This window comes from Triturus cristatus, chromosome 6 (genome assembly GCF_964204655.1).
Source record: "Triturus cristatus chromosome 6, aTriCri1.1, whole genome shotgun sequence".
Classification (NCBI taxonomy): Eukaryota; Metazoa; Chordata; class Amphibia; order Caudata; family Salamandridae; genus Triturus; species Triturus cristatus.
In genome coordinates this window covers 111,783,245-111,800,233 of record NC_140589.1, presented here as the reverse complement: position 1 = coordinate 111,800,233, position 16,989 = coordinate 111,783,245, and the positions used below count along the sequence as shown (strand labels likewise).

General features: G+C 46.5%; 1 protein-coding gene across 1 annotated transcript in view; it reads right to left on the bottom strand.

Moving 5' to 3' along the window:
• The window catches only part of LOC146816480 (exportin-5-like), a 1,728,456-nt gene that overhangs the window by 1,617,617 nt on the left and 93,850 nt on the right, over nucleotides 1-16,989 (bottom strand). The gene's annotated exons all lie outside the window — the stretch shown is intronic.

Below are 16,989 nucleotides of genomic sequence, written 5' to 3'. Positions count from 1 at the left end.
GCCTTAAGGTTTATTTGGGTCGTCCTTTGCCACATAATTCCAGAGGCCCTTGTGACAGATCGTACATACAGCCCTTAACTGTCCAAAAGAGCTGGCGGTCAAATCGGATACTGAGTATATTATAGCCACTGGAAAGGACGCAGTTTAGTCGGACTGGGAATTCCCCAGCTCCTGATAAAATGAGTCAGCCTCTACATTTAACACTTTATAAATGAAACACTGCAGAAATAAACCAGCGTCTGAATACAATGCAATAGCGCCTACATATGAAACACCTCCAGGCACTGAAGTCTGACACGTGATTGTGAACGACACTGGGCTTTCAGTCAATTTCTACGCGAAACCCCCTCTAACACAGGAGAGACCCAATCACTTCTGTGCAAAAGGAAATTACACGAGGTTGTAGGAGTTCGCGAGACAAGAGTTGGGTAGAAGGGTGCCGGGGAGGAAGAAAAACGCGGAAAGAAACAATTAGAGAGAATAAAATGTGAGACAGGACTTAAAAATGAAAAGGGAGTATAGAGAAATGACGACGAAGGAGGGTGAAAGAGAGGTGAGCTATGACAGAAGAGAGAAGAAAGGATCTATGAGACGTGAAGACGAAAAAGGAGATGAAAGAGAAAGGCGGAGGAAAGAGGAGGAGCTGTGGATGGTGGGAGAGATAAAAGCCATACGGAGAAACAAGTAACAGTTGGGGGATTTTAACTGGAATTATAGAAAGAAGTAGGCGAGAAGGGAGACAGCGAAACGAAGGCACAAGGGAAGAAAATAGAGGCATGGGGTGGAAACAGCAGAGATACGTGAAATGAAGTCGGACAGAAGAGTGTGTGTAGTTGGGTTTTACAGCGAAAGTAAACAAGTTACCGTATAGTGAAAAAGATCTAAGACTGCTTAATGGTTTAACGTTATAGCTAACGAGGAGAGACGGGGAGAAGGGAGGGGGTAGTAAGAGCAGACAGCAAGGGGGTGGAGGAGGCTTAATGAGCCATGACAGAAAGGCAGATGGCGGCTGCGGGCGTGCACACTCACGTGCACTCAAGCTTTAGGCCACCAAAAGCCTCTGATGGCACTTTTAAAAGCCACTTACAAATGTCTCGAAGAGACAGCATGCGCTGTCCCAGGCGAGACCTAAAAATGCCATACCAAATGCTATTTGCATGGCATAGTTCCAATATGAAGATTTAATTTGCTCTGAAACCAGTATCTTTAAAAAGAATCATTAATTTCACGTAGAAGGACCTATGTAAAAGGAGTAGGTGAAAACAGGCATAAAACTCACCACTGCTCACCGGCAAATAAAGATTCACGTCAATAAAAGCAATCACTGAAGCTTTTTTTGGACTTCAAAAAGATTTGATGCAGCAATATGGATGAATGAGAGAACTGACCCACTTTAAGCTGTGTTTTATTCAAAGAACGCACCAAACACGTGAAGGCCCGAGACTCTTTAAATAGAGCTTAGGCGACTGCCTCATGCATTCGCGCTATATGGTTCTTAAATAATCACTCAAATTGAAAAACCAAAAGGGACATCTATCCTTGAAGGCTGCTGCTAGCCAAACAAAAATAATTAGGTTAGGTGCCCAGAAATTGAAAACTAGAGACAGTAGTTTGTGTTTTATCAAGTAAGGAAAGACTCTCTGGTGTCTTTGAAAAACCTGAAAAAATGTAGGCCTAAAATATTACCCAAGGTAGCAAATTTGAATTAAGATGCTTATAATTCTTTTACAGTTATAAAAATGGAAAACAAACCATCAGTAAAACAAGTACAGAAATGCATATATTGACAAAAAAAAACACTAATGCGGCTAGCTTACACTTCCCTATTTTTTAAAAAAATTATTATCTAGCTGTTCCTCATTAAAAGATGCCCATAAACAACTGACTCCACAAAAAAAGGGAATTGACAAGCATTGGCATAGCCAATAGGTCTCGCTTTTGGGACCTTATAAGTGTTTAGCCATGCAACACTTGATGTTGCACCAAGGATATTGTGCTGGATGACTAAACACTTATAAGGTCCAAAAAGCGAGACCTATTGGCTATGGCTTGTTAATTATGGGACCAATCAAACCAATGAAGAGAATACTGATGGAGATGAAGGTATTGTGCCAAGAAGTGAAACTACCCATGATGAGGACGTGCAAGTTGATGATGGTAAACATTAAAGTGATGTTACTTGCGGCGAGGATGCACAAATTCCTACAAATGCGGGAAAATCTACTCTGTTGGGTAGACAAGTAACCTTAATCCACAAATACCATGGATTTCTTATATGATTTACTTACGATAATTTGATGGATTTTGAGTAGTTCTTTCTACTGTACCTTATTTATGTACGGACTCTACAGCTTAAAATAAATTTAATTTTAATTATTGCAGTGTTTGTTAAGAGGGATGATGCGTGGTGTTATGATCTGTTGTTGGTTGCCAAGGTATATGTCATAGGTCTGATATCTCTTGGGTTTTACGACGGAGTGTAGAGGGAACCGTTGGTGCCGATCTTGCTTAAGGAGGACACACGTTCCTGTTCTCCCCATTGGATGGAATAAACCTGCTGTTTTGCCTTTACTTGGTGTGCGACTAGTCCCTACAAATATAACAAGATGTCCTGCAAGCGACAGCCAAAGCGCTGTCTCAGAGAAACCTAAAACTATTGGAGGCAAGTAAGAGCACATGCAAGACATGTTTTTGTGAAAATATCTTTCCTGACTACCACCAATATTCTTCAAACCCCGAGGTATGAGAGTAAGTTAATTGGACCTCGTATCATTCTTCAGATCCTGCTTCCATTTAAGACTGGAGGAGGAACATGGACGGTGATCCCAAGAGTCCTGCGTGGAGGACATTTTGTGGTGGGAGGTAGCAATGTGTTTGAAAGGCCATCTTTTCCATATGCCTGGGAAGCACCAGGATTTTTCTCTTAGCTGAAAGGCTTGACAATATTTAATAAGGCAAGTAGCAAAAGCAAATCCGATCAATAGAGACATCACGTATGGTAAGGGTTTCTTTACAATTCATTCAATCGGATGAGTTCCTTTTATTTTGTAAATTTGTTCCTTGCTGGGGAACCCTCGGATTTCAGATATTCTAAGTAGTTTAAGTTCTAGTCACTGAAACATACAGATGTACTCCAAAAAATAAATATACTGTGAACATCCACAAAGAAAACACAAGGAGAGCAAAAAAATCATTGCTCCTGGATTTGAAGGTGTCCATCAGAGAAAATCCCAACTCCACAGCACCACACCACCTTATATCTTGAACCCATTCCGTTTTTTTGCACATCTCGTTGAAGCCATTTGCATGACTTGCTGTGACAGACAGTAAGTCAAGTCAATGGAATTGTATTCGTATTTTAGCAAGAAATCCATAAAAGCACAGCAAGCCAAACACATACATTCAAAACTCTCGTCCACAGCCAGTTTAAAATATTAGGAGATCATAAATAACACAATAGAAACCAAGATGGGCATAAAATTATTTTTGTTAAAACAAAAAACATTAATAGCTTTGAAATCGCACTTCTAACGCCATAAGCAATTTGTAAACGTGAAAAATCCTACACACTCCATGGGAGCTCTGGAATGCTAATATTCGTTAAAGCGCAACAGAATTAAAGTGGTATAAGCAATCCCCTCTCAATTAAATATTAAAAATAATCATGGAAGGCATAGCAGAGAAAAATAATGAAACGCCCTCCAGGTAAAAAAAAGGTTATTTTAAACCCAGTGTTCGAATCTGGGGCTACACACGGGGCCTTACGTGATAGTTGTGTAAGTAGACAAGGGAGTAGGCTTAAAGATCTGGGCCCATTAGTTCACCTGCCTCAGACAGAAAGAGTCTGTAGACTGTGCACGCGCAACAGCAATGCTCCAATACAATACAGCATCTCTTGCCCATCCATCCTGCCCCTTCTCCGATAGGACTGCTATCCAGCCGGCCTCATCGCCGCCGATCGTTATCCTCATTTCAGTTTAAACCCGCTTTCCTTGTCCACACCTTGGAGATAGCGCGCGCTGTCTCATAGTTCTACTCAAGCACTCAAATGCAACCTGTTTAAAGCAACGCGGAGCTCTACAAAAACTTCATGGAAAATCACAGTTGCCCCAGAAGGAGCAAGGCAGGCAGGCGTGCGTCTATTTGTTTTAGAGGCGAAACGCAGCGCGGAGTTCAACGCCTGCTGTGCGTGCACACAGCCCGCCCGTGCAGTGAAATCAGCACAGGGTCCCGAGTAAGAAGGGGCTGTGAAATTACTCAACACATGAGCAGCGGGAATGTGACATGGACAAGTTAGGGAACTTTCCACTGCGGTTACTTCCGGGATAACAAAGCTGCATTTGTAATATGTAAACAGAAACTCGTCTCGAGATGCACTAAGTGTTTCTCTGGTGTTTTTTTTTTTTGTGGGAGCTACACTCAGGCATGCGCAGTGTGAACGGCAAATGTGAGGCATGGGTACATTAAAGCTTTTCCACTACGCCGTTTCTCTTTTGAAGCGCTCGGGTACTTTAAATAATAAGACTTTAATACATTTTATTCTCGTCTCTGAACTGCTAATTTCGGAAAAATTTACTTAACTCACTAGGAAGCCTTTGCCTCAGGTGGTACCACCACGCTGGTTTTTCTGAAGAGACATGCGCGTCGTCAAATGCGAATATTTATTTTAGTAAATGTGCTGATCCGTTTAGTGCCCAGAGCAGGATTCTAAACAAGTGATCTGTCCCTCCGATGATGACCCGCCCTCCCTCCCGCACAGGCGCCTGCAGAGCCCCCACTGCTCCCCAGTCCACTTTCACCCTTTACGAAAGCTTTTCTTGTCTTTACGGGGCCATATGTTTGAAACACATGGCCCCATAAAGATAAGAAAAGCTTTTACCACAAACGTAAAGGAACCGAGCAAGTCCAACTGGGACGGCTCTAAAAAAGAGAAAAGTGTACGTCACTAGACGCTCTTTTCCAATGGCTGGCCACCGTTTAGCATAAACGGTGACGCCAGCCAATGGAAAAGAGAGGCGGGGCTTAAAGCCCACTACAGAAATCTCTCTAAATCATTCAATCTCGCCAGTGAGACTGCGCATGTCTGCGCAGTCTTACACCAGGCGAGACCTAAACAAGCATTTACAATGCAATGGTCTCGGCATTGTTAAAGTTAGAGCTATTGGCATTGCTCATGACATTATTTTTCTTTATGTTTTTGTTTTTAAAACATTTAAAGAAACGGCATTGTCATGAGCAATGCCAATAGCTCTAACTTTAACAATGCCGAGACCGTTGCATTGTAAATGCTTGTTGGTTAAATGACACCAGCGGCGGATCCCGGTACTCACCCCCAAATCCTAGTCGGCCGCATTCTCCCTTCCGTGGTCCGTCCAGGCGCAAGATTCCGGGACCCGAAACTCTCTCCAAACTTCCCAAAAAACAAGCCTGGCCACCGTCAAATCCTCCGGTTGTCGTTTTCCCTCTCCAAACACGGCAGAAATCCTGGAATCATTGCAGCCAGCCACAGCACAAGGGGTGTGATGGGAGGAACAGCAGCGCATGGCCAGAGGAGCAACTAGACCCACCTCCTGCAGAAAGAAGCCCCAAACAAGCCCGCTGCGGAGTGCACCCTGGTGCCACTGAACCTGCTGCACTATAGATAGCTATGTCAGGTTGCAGCAAAGTTCTAAAGGACATAAATATAAGCGTTGACCAGGCAAGAACGACTGCTGTAGACAGAAGTTCGCACTATAAGAGAAAACCCTTAAGAATGTCCATTTCAAGATGGCTGCCTGCCTCAGGCGGAGGCTGCCGATAACCGAAGTTACCTGCTTGGACCGCCGTGTCCTACCACCCATCTTAGAATGGGAAAGGGTCATGTAAACAACAGCGAGAAGGCGTGGATTTTACCTTCGGGTAAAGTTCACACTATATTAAAACGCATAAATAATAAATATATTCCATTATGTGTATAAAGTTTCGATTCTCGCACTTCGGAAAATGTATTTTTTTGTATTCTTTCTCTCAGATCTCATTTCTAGGATCTCTTCGTTTTATGACTGCAGAGCAAGTGTACAACTCTTCGAAAAGAACTAAGAGTCTATTCTATTTCTATTTAATTGCTGCTAACTTGTTAAGAACACAGAATGAAATAAAGCCGCTTGCATTTAAAAGCATCACACACAGCCTGCAGGCTCCGCAAACATGGTAACCGCAGTCCCAGCCACCGTTCTCTCGTCACAACCCCGCGACAAGTAAAGGTTTCCACGCTGATACTTTCCCCCGGGCTAATGAAACAGCGAGGCACGTTTGACCATACGTAACACTCAGCTGTGCGAAACAGCTGTTTGGGCCATGCTGGGGACGGCCACTAAGCCGAGCTGTGTGGCCTGCTTCTGGCTGGCGTTGGCTGTGGCTTTCCTGCTGGCACAGCTGCTGCATCGCAGCGTCAGCACTGCCTACTTCCCTCGCACCCTGCTCTGTCTCTTCGAGGATGTCATCCGCTACGGCAAGACGAAGAGCGGATGGGAGGGGCAGCGCTTCGCCTGGATGAGCAGCTGTGACGAACCAAAGAGGTGAGCACACCGGAAGAAAAAGTTCAGCCGGAAGCGAGCTGTCCTGTCCGTAGACAGCGTGAGATTCAAAGATTAGCGATGCTTAAGAGAATGAATGTAAGGATGTACAGAGAGGGTTGGGTGGGAACTGTAGACAGTACTACTCAGGGTACCCAAAGGTGGGGGAAGCAGTTTTCATGTAGATGTGAAGGTGTGCGTACAGGGGGCAAGAAAATCATTAACGGGGAGAGCCAGCCAAGGGTCAGGCTGGTCTCTAAGAGCCCTTGCTCGATCGAAAACCTAAAAATACATGGCATTTGAATTAAGCAACAAAGATCATGTGAAAATGCGTCTCACTTTAAAATCAAAAAGGTATTTCTTTAATATGCTGACGCGTTACCCCGTAATATATCAGATTATTTTTGTAAAGTGTACGTGCTAAACTCATGTATTGGAAAGCGCTCGTATGTGATAATAACCCAGAACAAACCGAGGGCACCGGAAGACACCACTGCCTTTCTCCGAGGCAGAGCAGAAATGCCTCGGAGAAACGCAGCGTCGTTTTCGGATTCGGGGGCGTGTTTTGCTGTTATCTCCTCCAGCCATTGGCTGGAGGAGATAATTAGACTTTCTGCAAAAAACACGCCCCCGATCCGAAAAGGACGGGGCATGATCGGAGTGACGGGACCTCTTCTCCAATGGCTGGCCAGCATTGAAGAGGCCAGCCAATGGAGAACAGGGGAGAAGAGGGGCGGGTTCAAGCCCCTCTTGTCCAAGTCATTAAATCTCGCGAGCGAGACTGCGCAAGCGCAGCCTTCGCTAGCCGAGACCTAAAAAGGCTTTGTTGTATGGACCAGAACAAAAAGGAAGGACTGTTGAAAACGCATTGGCAATACCCACACAAATTAACTGACGGCATAAATGAAAACTAATTAGATTTAACAAAGAATTTCTGAATTCTGAAGGCCGACCTGGAAGGAGGAGGAAGAAGAGAAGGAAAAGAGTCTGACTTGGCCTGGTTTGGCCCAGAGAGCTGGGCCGTGCCCGACAGTGTGTGGGGGCAGACGCAGGAGAGTGGCTTGGCCTGGATTGGCCCGTGGAGCGGGGCCGTGCCGGACCGTGCATGGGGCAGGAGAGTGGCTTGGCCTGGTTTGGCCCGTGGAGCGGGCCGTGCCTGACAGTGCGTGGGGGCAGGAGAGTGGTTTAGCCTGTGGAGCGGGGCCGTGCCTGACAGTGCGTGGGTGCAGGAACAGGAGTGTGGCTTAAGATGGCTTGGCTCGTGGAGCAGGGTTGTGCCCGACAGTGCGTGGGGCAGGAGAGTGGCTTAGGATGGTTTGGCTCATGGAGCGGGCCATGCTTGACAGTGCGTGGGGCAGGAGAGTGGCTTGCCCTGGTTTGGCTCGTGGAGCGGGGCAGAGTCTGACAGTGCGTGGGGCAGGAGTGGCTTGGGATGGTTTAGCCTATGGAGCACGCCGTGCCTGACAGTGCATGGGGCAGAAGCAGGAGAGTGGCTTGGCCTAGTTTGGCCTGATGAGCAGGCCGTGCCGGACAGTGCATGGGCGCAGGAGAATAGCTTGGCCTGGTTTGGCCCGCAGAGTGGGGCCGTGCCTGACAGGGAGTGGGGCAGGAGAGTGGCTTGGGACGGTTTGGCTCATGGAGCGGGGCCATGCCAGACAGTGCATGGGGCAGGAGAGTGGCTTGGCCTGGTTTGGACAGTGGAGCGGGCCGTGTCTGACAGTGCGTGGGGGCAGACGGAGGAGAGTGGCTAGGGATGGCTTGGCTCATGGAACGGGGCCATGCCGGACAGTGCATGGGGTAGGAGCAAGAGAGTGGCTTGGCCTGGATTGAGCCGTGCCTGACAGTGCGAGGGGGCAGACGCAGGAGAGCTGTGGGGCTCAGACAGTGTTCAGATGGTGGTGCTCAGACGAGACCAGTGAGGCGCGGCGAGGTTTGTGATTCAGTTAACGGTGTAGTTATCGCAGCAGGACTGGCCGTTTGGCGGTACACCTTGCAGCACAAGGAAAATGCCACAAGGGGGTGCCAAAGACATAGGAGGTACAGGGGATTATTAGCGAGTGCAGTGACACAGGCACCTGCTGCATTGGGTTAAAAGTCACTTGGCACATAAGTGACCGGTTTAATAACTGGTGCGGTTTGCTACCACTTCAATCACCGGCTTCTTTTCCCTGCCCCCAACCCATTCCTCTAGCCGACTCTCCATTCAAGTTCTGTTGCACTTGCTACGACCCAGTTCCCACCTTAATCCCAGACTGGTCTCCGCACAATAATGGCAGAACAGCAGAGCCCACTCTAGAGCACCCTCCACGCACTCAACACCGGACAATCACGCACCTGCTGCCTGGCAGCCCCGAAGCGCACCCATGGATCCTTCTCCTGCCGGAACTGCAGCTTCACCAGCATCCGGCCCGCCAACCCACCTACCAAAGAACCCAACCGCCTTAGATGCATCCTTCTCAACACCCGCTCAGCACGCAAACACGCCGTGGAACCCTGGGACCTACTGGACTCCAACACCCCAGACGTCGCCTTCCTGACGGAGACCTGGCTGAACCCCTCCTCGGCTTCCGGCATCACCATAGCCATCCCGGAAGGCTATAAAATCAACCACAGGGACCGCACCAATAGAGTAGGAGGAGGAATTGCCATCGTCCACAGGAACTCTCTCAAAGTCTCAACCAACACCGACGACACCTTCAGCACCGCCGAACACCTGCACTTCCAGATCCACACCGATCCCAACACCACCCTCAGAGGAACCCTCATCTACAGAGCCCCCGGACCACGAGCACAGTTCAGCGACTCCATCACCGACCTAGTCAGCACACACACCCTCGCCGCCTCAGACTACATCCTCCTCGGGGACCTGAACTTCCACCTCGAGAACAATGACGACACCAACTCCTCCACCCTGATCGACAACCTCAGACTCAGACAACTCATCACTACACCCACCCACTCTGCCGGCCACACGCTTGACCCCATCTTCTCCGCAAGCTCCCACGTCTCCTTCAACCACACCACCGAGCTCCACTGGACCAATAACCGCTGCATCCACTTCACCTTCCGGAAACCCACCACGCACCACCGCAACCAACAGATTCCACGCTGGAGCAAAGTCACCGAAGACCAGCTTTCCACCTCCCTCGCCCGGAACCCACCCACAGATCTGACCGACCCCGCTGCTCGCAACCTCAAACAGTGGATCAACGACCGTGCCAACACCCTCGCCCCCCTCAAGAAGCCCTCCAACACCCACACTAGCAAGAAAGCCAGCTGGTTCACCGAAGACCTCCAAGCGAACCGGTCGAAAACTCGAAAAAACCTGGATCCGGGAACGAACACCGGAAAGCTACACCGCCCACAAGAACACCACCCGGAGACACCACCACCTCATCAGATCCGCCAAAAGGACCTCCTTCAAAGACCGCCTAGACAACAACGCACACAACAGCAAAGAGCTCTTCAACATCGTGAAAGAACTCTCCAACCCCAGCTCCAACACCAACACCAACAACATCCCACCTTCACAAGACCTGTGCGACTCGCTGGCCAACTTCTTCCATCGCAAGATCGCAGACATCCACGACAGCGTCAACACCGTCACCACCCCGGCAACCACTGAGACTCCCACGACCACCACCCGCACCAACCGCCTGATCGCCTGGACCAACATCAACGACACCATCAAGATCATGAACAACGTCCACTCAGGATCCCGGAAGACCACCTGCCCACACCACAGCTTCAACAAAGCCAGCAGCACCATCGCACCCCATCTCCGGAAAACCATCAACATCTCCTTCGAGACAGCGAGCTTCCCGGAGAGCTGGAAGCACGCAGAGATCAACGCCTTACTCAAGAAACCCAAGGCGGACCTCAAGAACTTCCGACCCATCTCCCTGCTCCCGGCGAAGATAATCGAAAAGGCAGTCAACAAGCAACTGACCAGCTTCCTCGAGGAGAACAGCATCCTGGACCCGTCCCAGTCCGGGTTCTGCAGCAACCACAGCACCGAAACTGCCCTCATTGTCGCCTCCGATGACATCAGGTCCCTGCTAGACAACGGAGAAACCGCGGCCCTCATCCTCCTGGGCCTGTCAGCCGCCTTCGACACGGTCTGCCACCGAACACTACGAACACGCCTCTACAATGCCGGAATCCAAGAGAAAGCCCTGGACTGGACCTCCTCCTTCCTATCCGGCAGAACACAGAGCGTCTGCCTCCCCCCCGCCCCCCTTCCGCTCTGAAGCCACAGAGATCATCTGCGGCGTACCCCAACGCTCATCCCTCAGCCCAACGTTATTCAACGTCTACATGGCAACACTCGCCCACATAGCACGACGGCACGACCTCAACATCATCTACGCCGACGACACCCAGCTGATCCTCTCCCTCACCAACGACCCCCACACCGCCAAAACCAGCCTCCACGAAGGAATGAAGGCCGTCGCCAACTGGATGAGGAACAGCCGACTGAAGCTGAACTCGGACAAGATGGAGGTCCTCATCCTCGGATCCACCCCCTCGGCCTGGGACGATTCCTAGTGGCAGACTGCAGTAGGAACACCCCCAACACCCACTGACCACGCACGCAACCTAGGGGTCATCCTCGACTCTACCCTCTCCATGACGAAAAAGGTCAACGCAGTCTCCTCCTCCTGCTTCAACACCCTCCGCATGCTTCGCAGGATCTTCAAGTGGCTCCCCACCGAAACAAGAAGGACGGTCACCCAGGCCCTTGTCAGCAGTAGACTGGACTACGGAAACGCACTCTGCGCAGAAGCCCCGGCCAAACTCCTGAAACGGCTCCAACGCATCCAGAACGCCTCTGCACGCCTGATCCTCAACATCCCTCGCCGCAGCCACATCACACCCCACGAGAGACCTTCACTGGTTTCCTGTCAACAAGAGGATAACCTTCAAACTCCTCAACCACACACACAAGGCACTCCACAACACCGGACCAACGTACCTCAACAGCAGACTCAGCCTCTAGACCCCCACCCGCCAGCTCTGCTCCGCAGACCACGTCCTCACACCATCCCCCGCATCCGAAGAGTGACCGCCAGCGGCAGATCATTCTCCCACCTGGCCGCCAAGATATGGAACACCCTCCCCATTCGCCTGCGGTAGACCGAAGACCTTCTGACATTCAGAAGACTTCTCAAGACCTGGCTCTTCGAACAGTAGCAGCACCCCCCCCCTCTTCCACTCCCACCCTAGTGCTTTGAGACCCTCACGGGTATGTAGTGCGCTTTACAAATGCCATGATTGATTGAGCGCTTTTTGATTCACAGTATAACAAAACAATTGTGAGGCGCAGGCACTGCAGAAGTGCATTGTGGAGTCTTGTTTGCCAGGGTTCTTATTCCATGTAGTCCTCACGTTCCTGTGATACCCAAGCAGCCGCAGTGCAAGTTGAACTGGTCCAACTTGGTCATCTAAGGGCTATCTAGGGGCAGGGAGCGCCGTGACTAGCAGGTCCCCAATCTCCCTTGTCTGCACGAGGAGTCATGCGGCCGGTGGCCATGAGACTAGGTAGGGCAGAAAGTTTACATCATGGTGGAAGAAAAAAGGCAGCAGTGAGTGCCATGAAGGTTGTAAATTATACTGTAGCTTGACGGCACCAGAAGTAACTGCATACATTGCTTATTTTTATTTTATTGATTTCTTTTTTTTAGTCAGTGTGGTACTTGGGCTATCTGTAGGGTGTCGGCCTGGCTAGACTCATTACAGTGAAACCATTGAATAAGCGAAGGGGCAAAAACCCTTTAAATGAGTCTTTAAAGGAGCCAATGGATGAGCTCAGGTTGATAAAATTCAAAGCCTAAGGTGATAAGGTTGGTTATTGCCCTATGGAGAGATCAATGAGATCCTTGCACATATCACAGAAAAGGAGTGACTGCGGAAAAGTAAAGTCTAATCAGTTATTAATACAGCACAAACAACTGTACCTCTATAATTTGAGAAATCGTCGAGCACTCATGGATGAGCCTGTTACGAAAAGAGGTTGTATGCGAGATACATGGAGTCTCTCGGAGAACCAGAAAACAACTGAACCCGAATTTACCTTTATGATAGACAATTAGACATAAACCGAGGGGTCCATCTGTAGTTAGGAAAGGCAAGCGAGGGTGTTGAGCCCATTGCTGCTAAGCCAAGGAGATGGTCAACCGATGGGGAACAGAGTCCTAGAATTCCAAGGCACCTCTCAATAACGAACTATCGGACTACAATGAAGTAGCTTCATGAGCCCCCTGACCAGGGATGGAAGGAGCAGATAGGATTAGGCCCAGTACTTACACAGCAGCCAAGTGAAGTATGTTTAGAGGAATGTGACAGTAGTCTCCACTGGCTCCCCATGGGGAAAAGGATCAGGTTTAAATCATTGTGTCTGGCCTATAAAGCCTTACACAAGACAGGACCACAGTTTCTAAGAACCCACATGAAATGGTACGTACCGGCTAAAAATCTGAGGTCAGTCCACTTAAAAACTCTGCAAATCCACAAAATCAAGCAGGCAAGGTGGGGAGGGAGAAGCTGTCTGCATCAGACTGCCAAGGACTGGAATCTTTTACCCATCATAAGAGGTAGCCCTTCTCTGATGCACTTCAGGAAAGCCTTAAAAACTTGGCTTTTTAACGCCTAGACAAAGCACGCATGGCCAAATTTTCTTCCACATCATCAGCGCCAAGACGCCCACGGGCAATCGTGCGCTTTAGAAAAATTTCAATCAAATCAGACACGAAGGAAAATAATGAAGTTACTGGTATTAGTAAAAACTGTTCATTAGTGGCCTCTGGGGAAAAGGAAGTGGTTAAAGCTAAAAAAGACCAAAGTGAGCACTTGAACTTAGGGGTGTAATGAAGATATGAATTGTGAGATGGAGGGTTTGATGATACTGTTCAAATATTTAACCATTCTTTAATCACAAAAAAGCTTGAACTACAAATATAGACAGAGATCCACACGTTACCGAAAGAAATGGATACAAGGGCAATCGACAATAGTGCCCCTTGTGAGCGCGACTATTAAGGTTCCCTTGGGGTCCAAATTGCAGTACACATCTAAAACAATGTATACGACCAAAAGGGAACTAGGGGCATAAAACTTGTGAATCTGAAATAAAAGCGAGGATTTGAATTAGATGAACCAGTTAACACAATAGACAGTACGCCAAAGCCAGCCTCAAAATAAAGAAACTTCCTGCGCCCCTCCACAGAAAGACTCGAACCTTTTAAGTACATAATTTGAGAAACAGAACCTGGACTTGGATTAAGCAATAAATCCATCATTGAAACTTTACAACTTAATCTTAAAGATTCAATGACATGCCAATCTGCTCAACGTGGTCAGGGCATTTTCAATTATTGGAATTAAACAAAACATCAAGCCCGATTAAGGGGAACCCTGTAAATAAAACAACTCAAACAGGGAGTATATCCGAATTATGACCCTCACCCAAAAAAGAGCAATTTTTACTCCCTTACAATGTTGATCCATCGATCAGTGATAGTTAATTAGTAGTATTTTGTGGGACGAAGCAAAACCATTACCTTGTATATCCGAAGCCGTACTCCGCAGTACACTTAGAATTGAGTGGGATGTTGCGTTGGTGCTCGAGCGTGTGCTCGAGTCACCTTGGAATGTGGTAATTCTAGAGTGTTGGTGGGAGAGAAGGCTGGGGGATATCGTGGAAAGAAGCTGCCAGCTAGTGGTTGTGCGAGTTCTTCTTTGTTGCCATGGGGGTTTAAGTAACTTACGTGAAATTAGTGCCATCATCAGCTAAGCTGAACTAACTTCTAGATGTGCCACGACTGTTTTTGCAAATATTAAACTGGATAATAGTGAAGATATGGTAAAGGTCATAAAAATGAACTATTCCCGTCCCGACCAGATTAAAAAGAGAAGTGAGAAATTAAAAAAAGAAAAAGGCAGAAACAAAGATCGTGCAGAGAAGTTCTCTGATATTAAAGGGAAGTGTTACCGTTGTGGTAGCTCTCATCTAGCCAAATATAGGAAATGTCCAGCTTTAGGTCAGAGATGTGCTGATTGTAAAATCTCTGGTCATTTTGCACGTGCGTGTCACAAATCTAAATCTATAAAATGTATTGTAGATGACTGCGAACATGAGAGTGCTGACTCAGATTGTGAAGACAACAAAGTTTGTTATATAATGAAAATAAAGGGGAGGCCTATGGTAAACAAAGGAAAAAAACAGTTTGTGAACTATTAGCTGGTGGGGTACAAGTGACCTTAATGGCTGATTCTGGATCACCCTATTCCATTGTCAACAAAAACAAATGGAAAGAATTATTCAGTACTGTAATCGGTCCTGAATTGGAAAGTCCTGAAGTGTGTCCTGCAACTTATTCAGGAGAACCCATAGTGCTACTAAGTTTTCGTAAACTCACCTTTGAGTTTAAAGGAAGACAAGCAGTTTGCAAACTGTATGTGTCTTTACTGGCTGGCCCCTGTGCCACGTTGGTGGGACCAAGGTGAGTTGGGGGATACGTTTAGATCCCAATAGTCCGGATCTTGTTTTAAGCGTAAAATCTGAACATGAAGATCTATGAGAGGAGTTTGCTACAAAGTTTCCCGGTGTTTTCTCTGGGAGCATTGGTGAACTCAAGGGCTTTTCACATAAAATAATCCTGAAGGAAAATGCAAACCCATGCATACACAAGGTTAGGAACAATCCTTTGGGTGTCAAGGATGAAGTGGTGGGAGAAATCCAGAAACTTGTTGACAATGATATAATTGAAAGTGTTGAGTCTTCCGATTGGATCGCCCTGCCACACCCTTGTTGTTGCACGCAAGGCCAACGGCCGGGTCCGCTCGTGTTGGACCGGACAGAAATGAACAAAAATATTTTTATAGACGGTTTCCTCTCCCCAGAATATCGGAGTTGCTCTCTGCTAATAAAAACATGGAATGGTTTTACACAATAGACTTAACCTCCGCGTACCCTCAGGTCTCCCTCCATAAAGATAGTAAGAATCTGATTGCTTTTGTCACCCCGATTGGTACTTTCCAGTTTAGGCGAGTCCCATTCGGGTTGGCATCAGCTGCTGCTAGGTTTGAACGTATCGCGCACCTTATTTTTAACGACATGAAAAACGTATTGTTTTTCAGGAATTATATCCTTATCATGGGGAAAGATAGAGAAGAACATGATAAGGTTTTGCTTAAAGTTTTGCAAACGTTGGATAGAAAAGGTTTAACTGCAGAAAAATCCAAACTCACAATAGCTAGGAAAAGTGTAACATACCTTGGACATGAGATACGTGCATGTGGTATCCGTCCTAAGTCTAAGCTAGTTGATGCTATAAACAAGCATTTGCAATGCAATAGGTATTGCATTTGCAATGCAATAGGTCTTGCATTTGGCATTGGCATTGTAAATGGCAATGCCTTTTATTGATGTGTTTTGAAAGGCTGCAAGCAGTGCGTAAACACGCACTAATTATAGTTGTTGCTTACAACAAGCAAGGCTGGTAGTAAAAGAGGCACAGTTACTGCTAGCTTTGCTTTTTGCAAGCAATGACTAAGTACAAAGTGCGTGTTTACGCACCTTTTGCAGGTTTTTAAACCACATAAATAAAAGGTATCGTTATTTAAACTGGCAATAGCTGAAACTGTTGGAAATGTAAGACTTTTTGCATTGCAAATGATATATATGTGCATAATTTTTTTAATATAGCTGTATATATATGCCCATAGGTAAGTATGGATCTATTTTTAAATTGGTATGCTTTTATAGATATGTGCCCATATATACAGATATATATATATATATAGGTGTATATTTGTGCATTTTTTGCTAAATCTATTGATATATATGCATTTGTAAGCAGATATATATGCATTTGTTTGTATGCATTTATTTGTGCTTTTATATATGCACAAATATACACTTAATATATATCTGTCTCTTTGCACATATCTTGAAAAGCATACATATTTTTATAAATATGCATACATACATGTGCATATATATACATTTTTATATATAAAAATGTGCACATATATAAATATGCATATAAATTAATCACCCTATATTTAAATATATACAAATATATGTAAATATATGAAATTATAAATGCATATATTTTATATGTATAAATAAATTAAATATATATATATTTTTTTATATCTATACATATATATTTACTAATATTATGAACTCATAGACATATATATGTGGTCAAGATGAATACATTAGGCTAAAAGTAAATTAATAGTTACAGTGCTTTGTGTATATGCTAAATGTCGCTGTGCAAAACACTAAAACAAAATACCAAACAAAAACAATGTGTATCGCACCTCAAGTTAACCTACTAATTATTTCCTGTGCGTAGAAAAGCCTCAAGTATTCCGTCTGAAAACGTGGCTTTGGGCGGCCAAAAGCAGACGAGAGTCTGCGACAGTG